Raw genomic sequence first — 18,114 nt, 5'->3', positions numbered from 1 at the left:
AACAAACAAACACCTAAGTACTTGACATTTATAAAACCTTTACAATGTGATGTTCAACCGAGTACACACTTCATCTCATTTAATCTTCACAATAACCTCATCAGATATTTACAATTTTTGTCTCCATTTAAAGATGACTAAATTGAGGGACTTCTCCAGTGGCGCAGTGGTTAGGAATCCACCTGCCAATGCAGGGGACATTGGTTCGAGCCCTGGTCTGGGAAGATCCCACATGCCGTGGAGCAACTAAGCCCGTGCGCCACAACTACTGAGCCTGTGCTCTAGAGCCTGTGAGCCACAACTACTGAGCCCACGTGCCACAACTACTGAAGCCCGCATGCCTAGAGCCTGTGCTCCACAACAAGAGAAGCCACCACAACGAGAAGCCCATGCACTGCAATGAAGAGTAGCCCCCGCTCACCGCAACTAGAGAAAGTCTGCACGCAGCAACAGAGACCCAATGCAGCCAAAAATATATCAATAAATTAATTAATTTAAAAAAATAAATAAATAAATAAAGATGACTAAATTGAGACTCAGTGATGTCAAACAGCTTGTACAAGCAAAGAAATAGATAAAACCTATCGATGGCGTGATCCTGATGCTAGAAATCTGACCATGAATACTTTCCCTTCAGCAAACATTGGAAGGTGCCCCTCCGATTGATGAGAAAAGAAAACTGATGTGAGTGCACAGCTGCCATGATGGATACAAAGACAGGCCAACTGCATGATTTCTGATCACAATCTTCCAGAGGAAGATGAATTCCTGAGGACAGTTTCTCTGAAACAGACGGGCACAGGCTCTCTTGAGCAGCCACATGGCTTAAGTGTGGCAGAAGTCAGTACAGACCACTCCAGAGAAAGATGGTGATTTCCAGAAATAGCCCAGTGACTGATTCCAGGACTAAATTAATTTCATATCCAAAGGAACGTCAGTGCCAGGAGCCCAGAGCACTGCACTGAAGTACCCAACATGGATGTGGTCCCTGCTCACCACGAGTTACTCAGGGAGGGGCAGCCGTTGGCTCAGATAGTCCTGGCTCACCTCTGATGTTTGATAGTTTGAGTCCACAATTTTAAATTTTATAATTTTCTCAATAGATAAAAAATAGTTTGGATTTTTAAAAACTTTATTCATTTATGTAACTTAGTCTCTGGCTGACCACAGGAGCTACAAAGGAATATAAGACAATGACTGTTCTCAAGGATCTTACAAGTCTAGTGGGGCGGAGGACGTATACCAGAGGGTCCTGAAGGTTGAGTCATGGGGCTTGGGCTTTACCTCTGAGCCCATCAGGGATGTGGTCAGATGTGTAAAGGCCACTCTGGCTACACTGGGGAGGATATATTCAGGGAACACGAGTGGGTATGAGCAGCTAAATGCTGCAGTACCTCGGTGGGGAGAGAGAATAGTTGCCTGAACTAGGTTTGTGGTGGTTTTTTATAAATATATTATAATTTTTAATAAATTAAAAAAACAGCAGATGGGCTTCCCTGGTGGCACAGTGGTTAAGAATCTGCCTGCCAATGCAGGGGACAGGGGTTCGAGCGTTGGTCCGGGAAGATCCCACGTGCCGCGGAGCAACTAAGCCCGCGTGCCACAACTACTGATGCCTGCGCGCCTAGAGCCCATGCTCTGCAACAGAGAAGCCACCGCAGTGAGAAGCCCGCGCACCACAAAGAAGAGTAGCCCCCAACTGCTGCAACTAGAGAAAGCCCGCGCGCAGCAATGAAGACCTAACGCAGCCAAAAATAAAAATAAATAAATTTTTAAAACCCCACAACTACCAGATGGATAGAAGCACCGGGACATGGTAATTGATGAAGGATGAGGGGCCACGCTGCCATGACCGCTGGCGTGGGGTCGGTGGTGATGCCCACGGAGGCAGGAACTGCGGAAGGGGCAGGTTTGAGGCACAGGATGATTCCAGTTGGAGATGTCTGCGGAAACGCTGAAGCCAACATAGGAACCAAGAGTCTCCCACGAAAAGAAATACACCAAATTTGAAATCATCCATCCAGTGCTTTTTTACTGAGCACTTACTATGTGCCAGGCAGTATGCTTAGAGCTAGGGTTTTATCAGAAAATGATATGCAGCTCTGTCCTCAAGGAGCTTATGGCCCAGTGGGATGTAGAACAAGTCTTTTTTTTGGCTGCACCATGCAGCATGCAGGATCTTAGTTCCCCGACCAGGGATCGAACTGGGGCCCCCTGCATTGGGAGCACGGAGTCCTAACCACTGCACCACCGGGGAAGTCTCTAGAACAAGTCTTAAAGAAGTTTTGGGACTCGGTGGAAAATCTATTAAATTATCGAACTGGGGCCCCCTGCATTGGGAGCACGGAGTCCTAACCACTGCACCACCGGGGAAGTCTCTAGAACAAGTCTTAAAGAAGTTTTGGGACTCGGTGGAAAATCTATTAAATTACTCTTCTTTGTGTATTTTCATGAGAATTGTACCAGAGAAAAAGCTCATTGCAGCCAGTCTGTGCCCTTTCCCTCAGCCCCCTCAGCTGTCCCCTCCACCCTGTGCACAAACCCTGACCCCAGATGCCACCTCTGGACCCTTGCAGACCTGCCCCCTGTGGAGAGCTCCCACATGTCAGACTCAGAGTGGCTGCCTGTGTAATACTGTCTCCTTCAAGCCTCACAACAGCCTTCCTCCCTCCCTTTTCCAATGAAGAAATTCACCAGGTGAGCAGTTTCCCTAACGTTGCTGCTTGCAGCCTGAGCCAAGATTAACAAAGGTCTGTCTGACTCCAGAGCCTGATAAAGTCAGAGGGTGGAAAAGGACTGGCATTACTTTTTGGCCTGAGCAGTAGGCGTCCTGCCTGGGGCCCCATTCTTTAAAGCAGCGGTCCCCAACCTTTTTGACACCAGGGACCGGTTTCGTGGGAGTCCATCTTTCCATGGACAAGGAGTTGGGCGGGGGGGATGGACCACCGTAATGCGAGCAGCGGGGAGCGGCAGATGAAGCTTCGCTCGCCCGCCCGCCTGCCACTGTGCCGCCCGGTTCCTAACAGGCCTCGGGCCAGCGCCTTTAAAGGCCCCCACGCTGACTCCCCTCCAGCCACAGCCCATGAGGCCAAGGGAACGTGCTCCCCCAGAACCCCATGCCCTGCTCTAGACTATGCTCGGGGTGCCCGGGACCCCCAGATTCTCTGTGGACTGGCTCTAGGCTCTAGGCTCTGCCTGGGCCTCCTCCCAGGTCTGTCTTCCTGAGAACGGTGTGGCTGTGCATATGCCCCTAGACCTACAGGTGGCCCAGGAGGAGCTATTTGTCAGGGTGAGGTGAATGGAGCTTGGAGGTGTGGGCAGACTGTCCACTCATGTGTGTGAAAGGCCCCCTGTGGCCTGAGGTGGACCCAAGGCTGGGAACAGAAGGGGGCAGGCCACGGATGGGGGACCAGAGGTCAAATGTCCCCATGCCACCATGTTCCAAGGCCATTCTGACACACGTGCAAACCCAAAGTGCTAGAGAGTTAACTCCCCTTGGGCAACCCTTGACTAACAGAACCTGGAACCGTGGGTAAATATCCCTTTTCTGTCCCCTCAGGAAGGTAACTCAGACATATATTCTACACGGCTCTTTGGAGAAGCCCTAGAAGGATCAAACGACTTGCCCAGAGAGGTGGTTAGTTTGATAATGTACACTTGGGGTGGTTTCCCCTGCTTCCCTTGTTTTCTCTTCCAAGATCCCTACTTCTCTTCCTTGGAACCACTCCCCAAAAAAGTTGCCTGCCAGCATGCTCTTACCCAAAAAATTCTTTTTTTTTTTTTTAATGGTGGGAGGCGGGGATTACCTCAGCTAAGAGAATGCTTTTTAGTTATTTAGACATGGTAAGTGGGCCCTGTGCACTCCTGACCCAGGTCCCTCAAGGGTTAGAAGTAACCGAAGTAACCTAATTTCCTTTTCAATTCCAGGTTCTTTATCCAGGAGAATGAGGTTGGGTAGGACAGGGAAAAATGTACATCATTAAAGGAAAATGTTAGTTTAAGATAAATCATTAAGATCTTTTCTCCCCTAATTGTTTCATAAATGTCATAAGGGTTGTCTTAAAAAAATTACTTAAAAGAATCAGGACACAAAGTCTATATATTCTGATTGGTTGATGTATCTCATTGGTATTTTTAAATCTAAAGTTTCTATGCATTCCTCTTCTTTCTCTTTACGGAAGAAATGTAATTGTTTGTACTATAGAATTTCCCACAATATGGATTTTTTGCCAATTCCAACTCTACAATGTTTCCTGTAAATTGGATGTTGTACTCAGGGCTTGCTCAAATTTGGGTTCCATGTTTTCTTGGGTGATTTTAGCAGCCATTGGTGATCACTGACTGGATCTATTGATTTATTAGGAGTTGCAAATTGGTGATATTCTATCATTCCATCTTCATCAGTTAGCTGAAATAGTCTTAAAAAAGAAAACTTGACGTATTATTTGGCTGCTCAGTGGTATCGTTCATACAGGAAAGGCAGAATAAACGCTTAATTCTTTCCCTTTATTTACCAGCTTGTAAGCCATGACATCCTAAGTGATTCCCCAACCGCCAGAGTGTTTTCACATCTCCCGGCCCCATAAACTCTAGGAGAACTCACAAATGAGACGATGAAAGCACAACAGATGATCCTGAGGCTCTGCTGAAAATGGAAACTGCCATCCAGCCAGGGCCCCTGAGTGTGGGGCACTTGCATATCCATTACTCATTCGTTCTCAGGAACCCCAGGAGGTAATAGTGAGACTGATTTTGCAGGTAAGGAAATGCAGGCTAGGGTCTGTCTGACCCTTCAGTCTGTGTTGTGGTTTGTGTTGTTTTGTTTATCATGCCCGCTGCAGGAGATGAGAAGTGTACAAATATAATTCTAATTTCCAAGCACGGGAAGAAGATGCATCCTGCCAAGTACCAGGGTGACCTTGAAGCGGATCCCGGGCCTGAGTGGTTCGTGAGCATCTCCCAAATGAATGTGTGTTTTCTAGGGCTTGACTGGGAACTAAGGACATTCCAGTTCAGACAACTTCCATTTCCTTTACAACATCATTAAACCCAACATACTTTCTTCCCACCGACACACTTATTGACTCCATCAGTGTCCTAGGCATTGCACCTGGCCCTGAGGATTACGATGAAGAAGACAGGTCCCTGTCTTTGAAAGCACAAAATCGCATGGGAAAACAGGTATGTAAACAGCGGGGGAGGAAAGAGAGGTGCTGAAATAGAGACAGAGACATGATGGGGAACAATGTGGATGGTGGGGTACTAATTCTGCCTTAGGGACCACTGAGGTCTGAGAAGGCTCCTCCTCACGTGAGGAGCAATCACAATGATTATTTAACATTACTCAACATGTACTATGTGTTAGCCATTGTGCTGTGCACCTTTAAGGATCTGACTGTCTTTTGTGCATATCTTTAACTCTCTCCACTGCTCTCGGCTTGGACACCTAAGTAGGTAGGAATCTAACAAAGCTCGCCTGCATTCCAGTTATATTGTTTTCCACTCCTTTATTAACTCCAAAGGCCTTGAAGGCAAGAATTGTTTCCTTTTACTTAGAATATTTTATCCTCCAAAATACTCAGCATATATACATGGTAGGTAATAAAAAGTAGGTGGTATAAATGGAGGAGGACCGGGTGAGTAACTGTAATGCTGACACTGATAATTACAACGGTATATTTACTAGCATTTACTCTTTGCCTGGTACTGTTCTGATAACTTAAGTGTGTATTAACTCACTTGATCCTCACAACACTCCTGTGAATGAGTCACACTGAACATTTCTATCCTATTTAAGAATGGATGGGAATTTATGAGGGAGAGAGCAAGTAAGCAACAAAGGAGGTCAAAACATGTGAAACCCTTTCTTCTAAACTGAAGTGTGCTTCTGAAAAAAAATCTTGGTCCCCACTTATGATGACTAACTTTTCATACTAAAAAAAATATTGTCCATGTTCTGTCCTCTTTTTTATTATGGCTTAAACATGAAAACCAGTCCTGGTTCAATTTGTGTCATTTGAAACAGTCAAATGACTGTTCAAACCCCGAATGTATCTCATCAATAGAGAGGTGCCTGCAGCCCAATATGCATGCCCATCTAACCCACTGGAGGCCTTTGTGAATCGTCATTGTCCTGGGAGATGACTCCTATTCAGCCAGGGACTGGCAGGTCCAATTAGTGAGGCACCAAGTCTAGACACAGAGCCATGACAAATAAATGGGAACCCCAATCAGAGGTGAGCCCCATAGTCTTGCTGGATGTGCACTCTTGGCCCAGGTCTCTGTCTTCTCCAGTGGAGACGGACCACTTTTACCACTTGGGGTCTTTGCTCTTCTCAGAAGTAACCTCTCTCTGGGCTGCATCCATTTCAATCCTCCACAACTCAACTTTCTCAGCATTGCTCTAGGCAAAAGCACTCAGCCAGTTCTCAGTAAGTATGAGGCTGGACAGGCTCACTCTGTCAAATTAAACTCCAAAGACAAATCAATAACTCCCACAAGGTCTGCATGCCTTGGAACTTTTGTCTAAAGCACACTTCTAATTGCCTTTCCCTTCTTTCCTATTCCATCTGAGAACTTCAGGGTCGAAGGGAAAATGTCCAATGCTGAGGCACTGAATCACTCTGAGACCTGCGAACCAGCCAGAGAACAAACACAAGGACCAGAACAGACGTCACTACGCTAACCCAATGATGAGGGCTGTGTGTTTTCAAGCAGTCCCTTGAGTAAAATATCTTTTGTTTGAGACAAATGACTTTGGAAAGTCAATATAGGCAGTCAAGGGCACTCAACTGAGAGAAAGGAGAGCTGGAGTCTCTTCTCAGCTCAGCCTCTAATTTGGGCGAGTGATCCAGCACTTTAGTTTCTTCATCTAGTGATGGACATAGACTTATTGCAGATGAAATCTTTCATAGGAACCCAATGCATAAAACATTCACTTGTAGTATTTTATTCAAATGTATTTTGTAATTTTATAAAGACAATCAGTGGACATAAGTTAATTTTCACCATGATATCCAATATAGTAAAGTTTGGTATGGAATACATGTCAATCAATGCTATCTTTATTTATTTGGGGTTTTAAAATACTTAAATATACATTAAAAAAAAACCGTAAAATGCATACAGAATACCTTAGGGAACTCTGTGGAACAGAACTGAAAACCAAGGCCAAGTTGATTATTAAAGGTCCTTCTGTTTCAGAAGTTCCATAATGGGACAAAACTCTACAGTGCAAATATTGTACCTGAGGGTCCTCTCATATTTTCTGTGAGTGTGATCCTATGCGGAGAAAATAAAAATATTCCAGAGCTTCAAAAACAGAAAGGGGAAAAAACTATATAATGTTAAAATTCTCTGGACATGGCACAATATAAGTATAAACGACTTGAATATCAGAACTTTACGTGACAGGCATTTTGAAAATTATATTAATATGCAAAGATCCTCAACAAAATACTAGTGAACCAAATCTAGCAACATACAGGAAGGATTTTACACCATGACTAAGTGATATTTATCTTAGGAATGCAAAGTTGATTTATCATTCAAAATCAATCAGCATAATACACCATATTAGTAGAATACAGGGTAAAAACCATATGATCATCTCAACAGACACAAGAAAAGCATTTGACAAAATCCACCATATTTTCAAGTTAAAAACTATCAATAAAATAGGACTAGAAGGAAACGTCCTCAACCTGATTAAGGGCATCTATGACAAAGCCATAGCTAACAACATAATGGTGAAAGACTGAATGCTTTCCCCCTAAGATCAGGAATAAGATAAAGACATCCATTCTCATCACCTCTATGCAACATGGTATGGCTTGCCAGGGCCATTAGGCAAGAAAAATAAATAAAGGCATCAGATTGGAAAAGAAGAAGTAAAACTATCTCTATTTGCAGATGACATGATCTGGTATATAGAAAATCACAAGGAATCCACTAAAAAACTATTAGAATTAATTGAGTTTAGTAGTATTGCAGGATACATGATCAGCATAGAAAAATCGCTGTATTTCTACACACTAGCAATAAATAATAAGAAGATGAAATTAAGAAAACAGTCCCATTTTTAGTAGCAGTAAAAAGAATAAAATACTTAGGAATAAATTCAATCGAGGAAATGAAAGGTTTGTACACTGAAAACTATAAAAATTGTTGAAAGAAATTAAAAACATGTAAATAGTGGAAAGATATCTCCTGCTCACAGATTAGAAAAATTAATAGTTAAGATGGCAATACTTCCCCAGTTGATCTACAGATTCAATACAATCCTTATCAAATCCCTTCTGGAATTTTTGCAGGAATTGTCAGGCTGATTCTAAAATTTACATGGAAATTCAAGGGACCCAGAGTAGCCAGAACAAACTTGAAATCCTGATAAGGAACAAAGTTGGAGGACTCACTCACACTTTCTGATTTCAAAACCTATTACAAAGCTACTGTAATCAAGACAGAGTGGTACTGGTGTAAGGATAGATATATAGGTCAATGGAATAGAATTGAGAGTCCAAAAAATAAACTCATACACCTATGGTCAACTGATTTTCAACAAGGGTGCCAAGATAACTCAATGGGGGAAAGAATAAATAGTCTTTTCAACAAATGTTGCTGGGAAAACTGGATATTCACATGTAAAAGAATATATACCATACATGAAAATTAACTCAAAATAGATCATAGACTTGAATGTAAGGGTTAAAACTATAAAATTCCTAGAAGACAACATAGGAGTAAATCTTCATGACCTTGGATTAAGCAATGGTTTCTTATATATTACACCAAAAGTATAAGTGACTAAAATAAAAATTAGATTGTGCTCCATTAAAACACACATACACACACACAAAAACCTTTGTGCTTCAAATGATACCACCAAGAAAGTAAAAAGGCAACCCACAGAATGGAAAAAATAATTTAAAATCATATATTGGTAAGAGACTTGTACCCAGAATATATGAAGAACTACTACAACTCAATAATAAAAAGACAAATAACCCAATTAAATAATGGGCAAAGGATTTGAACAGACATTTCTCTGAAGGAAATTACAAATGTTCAATAAGCACATGAAGAAATGCTTAACATATTTAGTCATGGAGAAATGTCAGTCAAAATCATGATGAGATAACCACTCCACACTGCCTATGATGGCTATAACTAAAAAAACAGACAATAACAAGTGTTGGTAAGGATGTGAAGAAGTTGGAATCTTCATACACTGCTCGTGGGAACGTAAATGGTGCAGCCACTTTGGAAAACAACAGGGCAGTTCCTCAAAATGCTAAAAATAGTCACAATATGACCCAGGAGTTCCACTCATAGGCATATACCTAATGAAAACATATGTCCACACAACTTGTATTTCAATGTTCACAGCAGCATCATTCATAACAGCCCCCAAATGGAAACAACCTAAATGTCCATCAGCTGATAACTGGATAAACAAAATGTGGTGTATCTATATAATGAAATGTTATTCCGGTGGAATTTTACTTGGCAATTAAAAAGGATAAAATACTGATACCTGCTACAACATGGATGAACCTGGAAAACATTATGCTAAGTAAACAAGCCAGACACAAAAGGCCACATATTGTATAATTCCGTTTATATGAAATGTCCAGAATAGGCAAATCCATAGAGATAGAAAATAGATTAGTGGCTGCCAGGGGCAAGGATGGGGAATGGAGTCAGAAAAGAAAATGTCTGATAATGGGTGCAGGGTTTCTTTTTGGAGTGTTGAAGTGTTGGGCTGCACCCCACAAGCCTACAAGGCCTGCGTTTGCCCAGCTTTAAGACCGAACAAAGAGCCTGGAGTCAGCAACAGAGACATCAACGGATTACTGGATGGGGGGACCTTACACATCTGAAGCAAGGTCCACACAGCCACCCACTGTGTGTGGCTCAGGGCAGACAGGACCTGGTGGCAGTCTTCGCCCCCAGAGGGAAAGGGGGATTACCATTTATAGGAGAATTGATGGCAGGTGGGCTCATTAGTTACCAGGGAAACCAGCAGAGGGGCACGCCCCTCACCACCCCTTCCATAAGAATAATCACTAGCTGGGGGCTGGAGCAAGCACGTAGGAAGGTCAGTCAGGTGTGTAAGATACAGGGGAAGCAGGCACTGGTTGGGCAGGGGATAAACAGAGGGCAAGAGAACAGCCATCTTGAGTGACCTGGCCCTACAAAAAGTTTAAACATTATATCGAGTTAATGGTTGCACAGCTGTGAATATACTAAAAAATAACTGAAATATATACTTTAGAAGACTTTCATCACATGTGAGTTATACCTAAAAAAGAAGTACTGTTAAATCTAAAATCAAAACACTTTTCAAATGCAAAACTCACAATGTCTGCTACAAGAAACTCACGAAACATAAATATACTAAAGGGGAGAAATGTCGAAATATCATATTAATAAAAATACTGATAATGATCACATTTTTGAGAGTTTACATGATACTAGGTACTTCTCCCCATGTATCAACTTATTTAATTCTCACAATAACCCTATGAAGTAAGTACACCTACTATCCCTATTTTATAGATGAGCAAACCAAGGTACACAGTTCACACAGCCAGGACTGTAGCAGGCAATCTAACTGTAAAGCCTGCAAGCTTAATCCACTGCCTCTCAAGAAACGAGGCCAATTTATGGGACCAGTAAGTATCAAAATATCCTCCATCTGCCCAAGGAATGTCCAAAAGGGTAGCTCAGGTCTTAGACCATGAGGATCTGTCCAGCTGTGCTCAGAGCTGAGCTTCCCGGTTGATGAAGGGAAATGGAAGTCAGAATCTCTGTTCTCCCTTTTCTGCAGAGTAGAGGCTAGGCAAACCCAGGAATGTCACTGCACCAAGATAGGAAGAATGAGTCTGAGTTAGGAGAGTTGAATTTTGCTTTCCAAGGAAACCTCTGAATGGCTGGGAGGTGGAGTCCTCCCTCTTCTCAACTCTATGCACTTTTATAACACAAGCAAAGGGAAGCTTGCACATACCAGCTGTAGATTTTCAATTCCTGCCTGAGAAGAAAAGCTAACATTGTTCCCCCAGACAGGAAGAGATTCTGGGTAAAAGAGAGCCCACCGCAACTGTAACAAGGTTATCAATTATGTTACTCAACCACCAGACAGAGGCTTGCCTCATGCATAGAAAGTGTCTTGGTCTTCTGGAGAGATGACTCAGAACTAATGGGACTCTGGTTTCCTGAGCTTTAAGTGCACTCCGTTTCTAAATGACTATTTTGCAATAGGATTCAGCTGCTCAGGTTGAGATTCCAAGAGGATCTAGGGCACGCACACACACACACACACACAGTCATCAAGGCCAGGCAAAGGACCTCCCTTCCTTCCCCAACGACTGTTTCCCTACACACACACACACACACACAAACACACACACAGTCATCAAGGCCAGGCAAAGGACCTTCCTTCCTTCCCCAAGGACTGTTTCCCCAAGGCTAGCTGCAGACACAGGAGGTAAAGCCTGTTTTTTCCCTTAATTAACTTTTGGGATATGATATAAAAGTAATACATTGTCATTATAGGAAATTATAAGATGGTCATATCCAACTTTGAGCACTTGCCAGGCCAGGCACTGTACTAAGAAATTCACACCAGTTGCTTCATTTCTTCTCCCAACAACTCAGTGAGGCAGATGTTATAACTACTACTACCAACTTACACATGAAGAAACCGAGACTTGGAATGGTTAACAACTTATTCAAAGTCACCCAGTGGCAGAACTGGGGAACTAAAGCCTGTTTTGTTTTTTGTGTTTTTTAAATCCCTACACTGCATTATTATAGTACAAGACGGAATGTGTGAAGTTCCTCAAAAAGGGGAACAGATGAGGTCCAAGGTGTGGGCCATGTGAGGGAGGATACAGTACATCCAGGAAGTTTTTGTTGGTACAAAACTAAATGTCCTGAATGGCACCATCCCAACTGCCCCCAAATATGCCCTTCCTCCCGAGTCTTATTCTGGTTAATGCCCCATGAACGACACCTGGAGCCAACGAATCACCCAGCTAAGACTCGCATAAGCTTCCACTCCTCCCTCCCCCTCACTTCCCCAGATCCACCATCACCAAGTCCTTCAGTTACACCACCAACTATCTGTCCCATCTGTTGCCTTCCACTCATCCATTCACTAAGTCAGAAATGCACTGAGCCCTAACCATGTGCCAGGGCTCGAACAAGCCAGAGACAGCTCTTGGCCTCCTTGAGTTCTGTTCCCACCTCTGTCCAGGCCCTGTTCCCCCTCCCCAGGATTGTTGAAACAATTCCTTTTGTGCATCTCCCAGCTTTAGTTTCACCTCTGCACCTCATCCAAGGCCTGGCACTCAGGAGGTGCTCAATGAGGGTGGAACGAAAGAATGAATGCATCTTCTACACTAACATCGGGGTCTTTCTACACGATAGTTCTAATCATGTCACTCAGAAACTTTCAGAGGTTGCCTATCTTCTCTAGCATGCAGTCTTAGCATGACATTCAAGATTTTTTTGTAACCTGGATCATATTAGCCTAAAAGGGATGCTCCATTTAAATGAAATTACTCATCTTTCCCTTAAGAGTGGCATGAATTTTCTCATCCCATCTGGTGGCAGGGACTGCTCACCAAAGCCCACCCTAATACTGGCTGTACTTCTCAGTCCCCCTTCCAGGCTGGCTGAGGGCTGGGTGGCAGGATCTGGCCAGCAGAGTCCCCACCATGATGCAGGGCCCCCCAATGCCTCGGAACCTCAGACATCGCATAGGCCATGGGCTAAGCCACTGAGACGTTCTGGGTCTGTTACCGAACGCAAGTCCGTGTGCCCAACGCACAGTGCGGCCAAACAATACCAAAATGCCGGAGTTTGCAGCAGAGAAAGGTTTATTGCAGGGCCAGGCAAGGAGACGGGTGGCTCATGCCCTAAAAACCCTGAACTCCCTGAAAGCTTTCAGCAAAGCCCTTTTGTAGGAAAGGTGAGGGAGGGGCGTGGTTAGTTGTTGCTAACTTCTTGGTGTCCGATCCTTCGTTCTTGAGGTCGGGTCTCGGTCAGGTCATGATGTTCCCCCAAACCTCCACCAAAACAAATGTCTTTCTCTATTCTGACAAGGGCAAGGTCCCAAGGCTCAACCTCCGCCCTCCGAGGTCCAGGTGGTGGCTAAGAGGAGCCTGTGCAGGCCGCTTACCCTGCCCGGGAGTGTTCATCCAGCGCCCAGTCTGGGACCTCCCGCCAACGCCCAGGCCCCGCTGAGGAGGCAGATCTCAGCTGGTGGCGCCCTCGGGGCCAGGTCCCCAGACCCCGCCCAGCCGTCATCACTGAGGGAGCCAGGCACGCCGCACCCAGTCGGCCCTCACGCTTTTCATTTAAACTGGAGAGAATCATTTGTAGAGTATCAACAGGCGCACATATTGTAGCAAATACCAATCAGGTGAATGCCCAGCTCACCACAATTGCCCTTCTTTGAGAACAGCCCCACGACGGAGGTGGACTTGCAGTCACGAGGTGCAATGTCCTTGCAATTTAAACCTGACCTCTGGCCACCTCGTAGGGGTGGACAACTGATCTAAGCTGGACCAAGTTTTGAAACTTGAATGGAAAGACTGAAGCTGGTTGAAGCTGTTACCTTCGTGGCTGTGTCCATATACTCCCGTTGCCGAGGCCTCCAGGGACTGCGACCCATGGAGACGCTGCCGCCATGCAGTCGCGGAGGCGGGGATAGGGGAGGGGTTCGCTGCTGCCTCAAGGCCTGGGCCCGGCCAGTGGGTGGCAGTGAAGAGGACTCTGGAGCTCTGGGGGACACAGCCCTCAGCCTGTCCCCGGGCCCCCCCACCCATCTCACGCTCAGGCTCGGAGACCAGAGGGCCTGGAGGGCCCAGGGGAGAAGGCCAAGGTCCGCCTCTCGCCGCACTTTCTGCTACGAGGAACACCACAGCTGTGCTCCTCGGGGCAGCCGGACCTCCAAGCGTCCGGAGCGCTCCGGCTCTCGGACCGCTCCGGCTCTCGTGCACTCAGGGTCTCGCGTGCTCAGGGTCTCGCGATAACTGTCATGCGCTAAGGGCTGCGCGCGGCTCTGCCCCTATTACAAGTCTGTGTGTTACCACAGCAGGGCCTATCCTCTCCTGAGCAAACGCACATCTTTGCTCCTGCTGGTCCCTCTGCCTAGAGAGACGGTTTCCCTCTCGCTCAGCAGTTGAAATTCCTTAGTTTCAACTCCATTATGGCCTCCCCTGGCGGTGGGGGGGGGGTCTGTCACTCCCACTTCTCTCTACTCTGGGACACTTATCACCCCTGTTGCAGCCCAGAGCAGAGGCCATCTCTACACCATGATGTCCAGAGGCCAGGGACTGTGTTTGTTTAATGAACTTTGTCTCCTGCAGGGCTTAGCCTTGCCATTTGTTCTCAGGAGTAGACTGTGTGCAGCTGCCATGAATTAGGTCAGAGGGAACACCATTTACCCCAGCCTCATTGTAGCAGTTGGGGGATGGAGGTAAAAGCTTGACCCATGCCAGCCTGGAGGCCGCAGGGATTACAGAGGGTTTCAGGTGAACAGGCGGCTAGACGGTGTGCGTTGGGAGGGAAGAGGCGACCACAGCACCTGATCATTGCCTTGCCTCCCTCACAACCACAGGAAACCCGCAGCCTGTGCAAGATCTGCGAGGGGGGGGGTTGTTACTGAAGAGCCTCTGTGGCTTCCAACTGTTTACCTCCTGGGTACCATGGCGACGGGAAATTGGTCGCCATGGCAACCCCATTATTAACCAGCCGCAGCAATCGCCGGCAGATAGTGAATGACGACAGAAAAGGCAGAAACACAGGCGCATCAAAGGCAAGAGGCACACGCAGTCCCGGCCAAAGTCCCAGATAAAGTGACTGAGATCTTGTGGGGACCAGTCACCCAGAGAACGGCCAGTCACCCTCTCCTGGCATCCCACGCCCGACGAGGGCCCCGTTTATGACAGAACAGAGGCTGAGAAGGAAAAGTGCGTGCGCTCGGGCGTTCTTGCGAAGCAAGGGAAGTTCGCGTCTTTCCTGCCACACCCGCTCCCCGCCAAGGGAGTCCCGCTAGCTCAGTGAAATGCTAACTCGCTTCCCTGACCTAGCAGAATTGTCCAGAATCCGGGACTTTGGCGTACGAGGACCTAGCTCAGGGAGTGGCTGCGACAGGGGTCACCTCCCTCCTCCCGGCCCGGCTTTCCATCGCCCCCTCCAGTGATTTCTCATGCAGGGAGTATGTCACCCCATGCCTAGACAACGATGTCGTTGCCCGTTTTCATGAATGAAAGTGTGTGTGTGCGTGTGTGTGCGGGTCGGGGGCTGGTGCACAGGTCCACAGAGACAGGGGTCTGGACTGAACACTCCGGGGTAGAGCCCGAACCCAGGTAGCCAGTCATTGCCCCAGGGCGTGAGGTACCAGGGAAGGCGCCGGCCCCAGCTTCGCCCCTCCGGAACAATTGGCGAGGAGCGCGCACCGTCGGGCCGTCGGGTTTGCAGCAGACGGGTGGCGCCGGCGGAAGCGCTCGCGGGGAGAGCCCTGGGCGAGCGGATTGCGTGTCCCCGGCCCCGCGTCCACCGCCACGGGGTCCCAGCCGCGGGCTCCGGCTGCCCTCTGCTCTCGCCCCACTCATCCTCGGCCGCATGCCGTGTCTAACTAGAGATACCCACTTCAGAGTGACACATTTTAGTCTCAACAACAGCATAAAGTAGGGCGGCTGTGAACTGGGGAATCACGCGGAGAGAAAAATGCATCGGCCCTTCCTCCTGTCATGCAGCCCTTGCCCAGGGCTGCCGGAGCGCGAGGGGCTGCTGGCCGCGCCCGCCTCGGGGCTTCGGGAGCGGGGGTGAGGGCTGAGCTGGGGACAAAAGCCGGAGGACGAGGACAGAGGGCCCGTGTGATTATCCGGTTAGGGGTTTGCAAAGGATCTGAGGCCCCCCCCCACCCCGCCCCTTCTCCTCGCTCCTGAGCACTAAGTCCCTAAGGCCAGAGCAGCCAAGATCGCGGATTATGATTCTGTCATTAAAAAAAAAAGAGTGACGGCTCACTCCCCCAAAGTATTTTCATTCCTTGCCTCCTCCGCAGCCCAGCTGTCTCTCTGCATCCTCACGGCCGAGGAGGGCCCAGCGGAGGCAGTCCCCCGACCCCCGGCGGGGGACCCCTGGGCTCCTGCTCCCTCCAGGCCATGGACACAGCTTCCCCACGCGCCGCGCGTGCCCGGGGAGACTCTGCGCGGGACCCGGATCTGGAGCCCGAGCAACGAGGCAGCGCGGCCTCCGGGTACACGGTTTCTTGGGGAGGTGTCTCGGGGGTGGCGTCAGGCTGGACATCCTTTGGCTGAAGGAGCCCAGCTTCTTCTGCCTCCTGCCCTGACGGCTCAGCCCGACTTGGCCCAGCGCGTCGGCGAGACGTGAGTAGAAAGGGGTGCGATAGACTTAGGAGGCGCAGGGGACGCCTTCTAGTCCTTTGACCCCTGCTGGAGGGAGGAGGTGTGTGTGTGCCGGGGGTGGCAGCAGATGCCGGAGCTGGCTCTGCTCCTTCCTTTCCTGCCGAGATGTGGCCCGTTTCAGCCCCGGGGGCTGCGGACAGCGCCGCGCCCGCCCTAGGGCTCCGCCACCCCACGGCCCTGTGCGTACTTCTTTAATGCACACGGTGACTGGCGTCTGCGTCCCCCGCGCACCTCCCAGCGCCCCAGGAACAACCAGCTCAAGGGCCCCTAACATCTTTACCCCACTTCAAAGTTTGAGCTCTCCGCGGCGCGCCTGTGTCTGGAAGAGCGTCTCCTCCTCGCTCTGGGCCGCAGCTCCGGCCTCACTCCCTCCCGCACACTCGGGCCCCAGGACCCTCCTTTTCAGGTGGCGGAAGAAGCCGCTTGCCCGCCTCTCTCTGCGAAAGTCAGGTGAGGCTCTGGAGCCTCAAAGGCGGTCCCGGAAGAGGCAGAAGCCACTCGTTCGCATCACCGTGCCCTCCAAGGGAAGAGGGGCGAGCCAGGAGCAAGAAAGCAGCAAAGTCCGCCTGTCAAATCTGGACTCTCCCCTAACCGCGAACGGCCTCCTTGGACTCCTTCCTGGGATGTTTTACCAGTAGCGTAATCCATGCGGCATGAGGACACAGCGGAGATCTGGGAGTTTGAAGTTTAAAGGTGGGAATGTATAGCCCCTTAAACTCATTTACAATCGTAGGAGGAGGGTTTTAGAAACAAACGTCTCTTAGGGATATTGTGTATGCTCCTCGCAGAATGTTGGTTTCCTTCTATCACACCGGACAACACAGATTCCCCGAATCAAAAATCAAAACCCACCGATCCAGCTGGTATTCGTTGCCCTCTGTGGAAGAGTTTATGAGTTTCTTAAACTCTTTTCAAAGAAAATAACTTTAACAAAGCCTCCACATTTCTCCAAACTCACTTTCTCCACAGAAGTCATTTATCTAAGGACACATTAAGGATGATGACCTAATCTCACCTGCGTTTCACTTAGGTTCTAGATGGAAGGAACAGGTCCCAGGAGCCTTCTTGTCTGGGACAAGAAGCCGCTGGGTTCTGGGTTCCCATGAGTGACACTCTTATAGTGAGAAACTCCGAAGGAGCAGTTCCCCCAGCAGCCTGAAAACCAGAGGTTTCTCTGACGGCTTCAAGTATGTGGCATTTCCTGAACATACATATCAGACCGTCTATTCATGGAGCAAATTGTCTTTAGAAGACAAGTTTTCAAGTTCATGCAACATTTCAAGGGAGAGATGCAGTGTATACTAGTCACTGGAGAAATGAAGAATTAGAATGGCACGTGCGCACGTACACACATTCATCTTAGAGAAGGGAAGTAAAGCCTAGCAAAAATTTCCTTGAAAAGTCAGGCTTAATTGTTCAGATTCAAAGGATTCTGGTTTTATGGAAGCAGATGAATGGAAGTGGTGAATCAACAAAACAAAGTTGAAGCCACAGAAGTTGGAGGAGAGTTCTTGTTTTATCATTTGGGCTCCTGGAAGAAATCTGAAGTGAATTTAACACAGGAGAAAACATAATTCATGAGACTATGGCCTCATTAAGACCTTTAGTCTCCTTAATCCAGAGAGTCTCCAACATACATCAGTTACCCTGTGCAATTTTGTTTTCAGCCCTC

At 47.5% G+C, this 18,114-nt stretch overlaps 1 protein-coding gene across 1 annotated transcript in view; it reads right to left on the bottom strand.

The window, feature by feature from the left end:
* The window catches only part of CNGA3 (cyclic nucleotide gated channel subunit alpha 3), a 74,720-nt gene that overhangs the window by 25,004 nt on the left and 31,602 nt on the right, over positions 1-18,114 (bottom strand).

Source organism: Physeter macrocephalus, chromosome 12 (genome assembly GCF_002837175.3).
Source record: "Physeter macrocephalus isolate SW-GA chromosome 12, ASM283717v5, whole genome shotgun sequence".
NCBI lineage: Eukaryota > Metazoa > Chordata > Mammalia > Artiodactyla > Physeteridae > Physeter > Physeter macrocephalus.
Note: the sequence above shows the minus strand (reverse complement) of the source record. Positions and strands in the feature narration are given on the sequence as shown.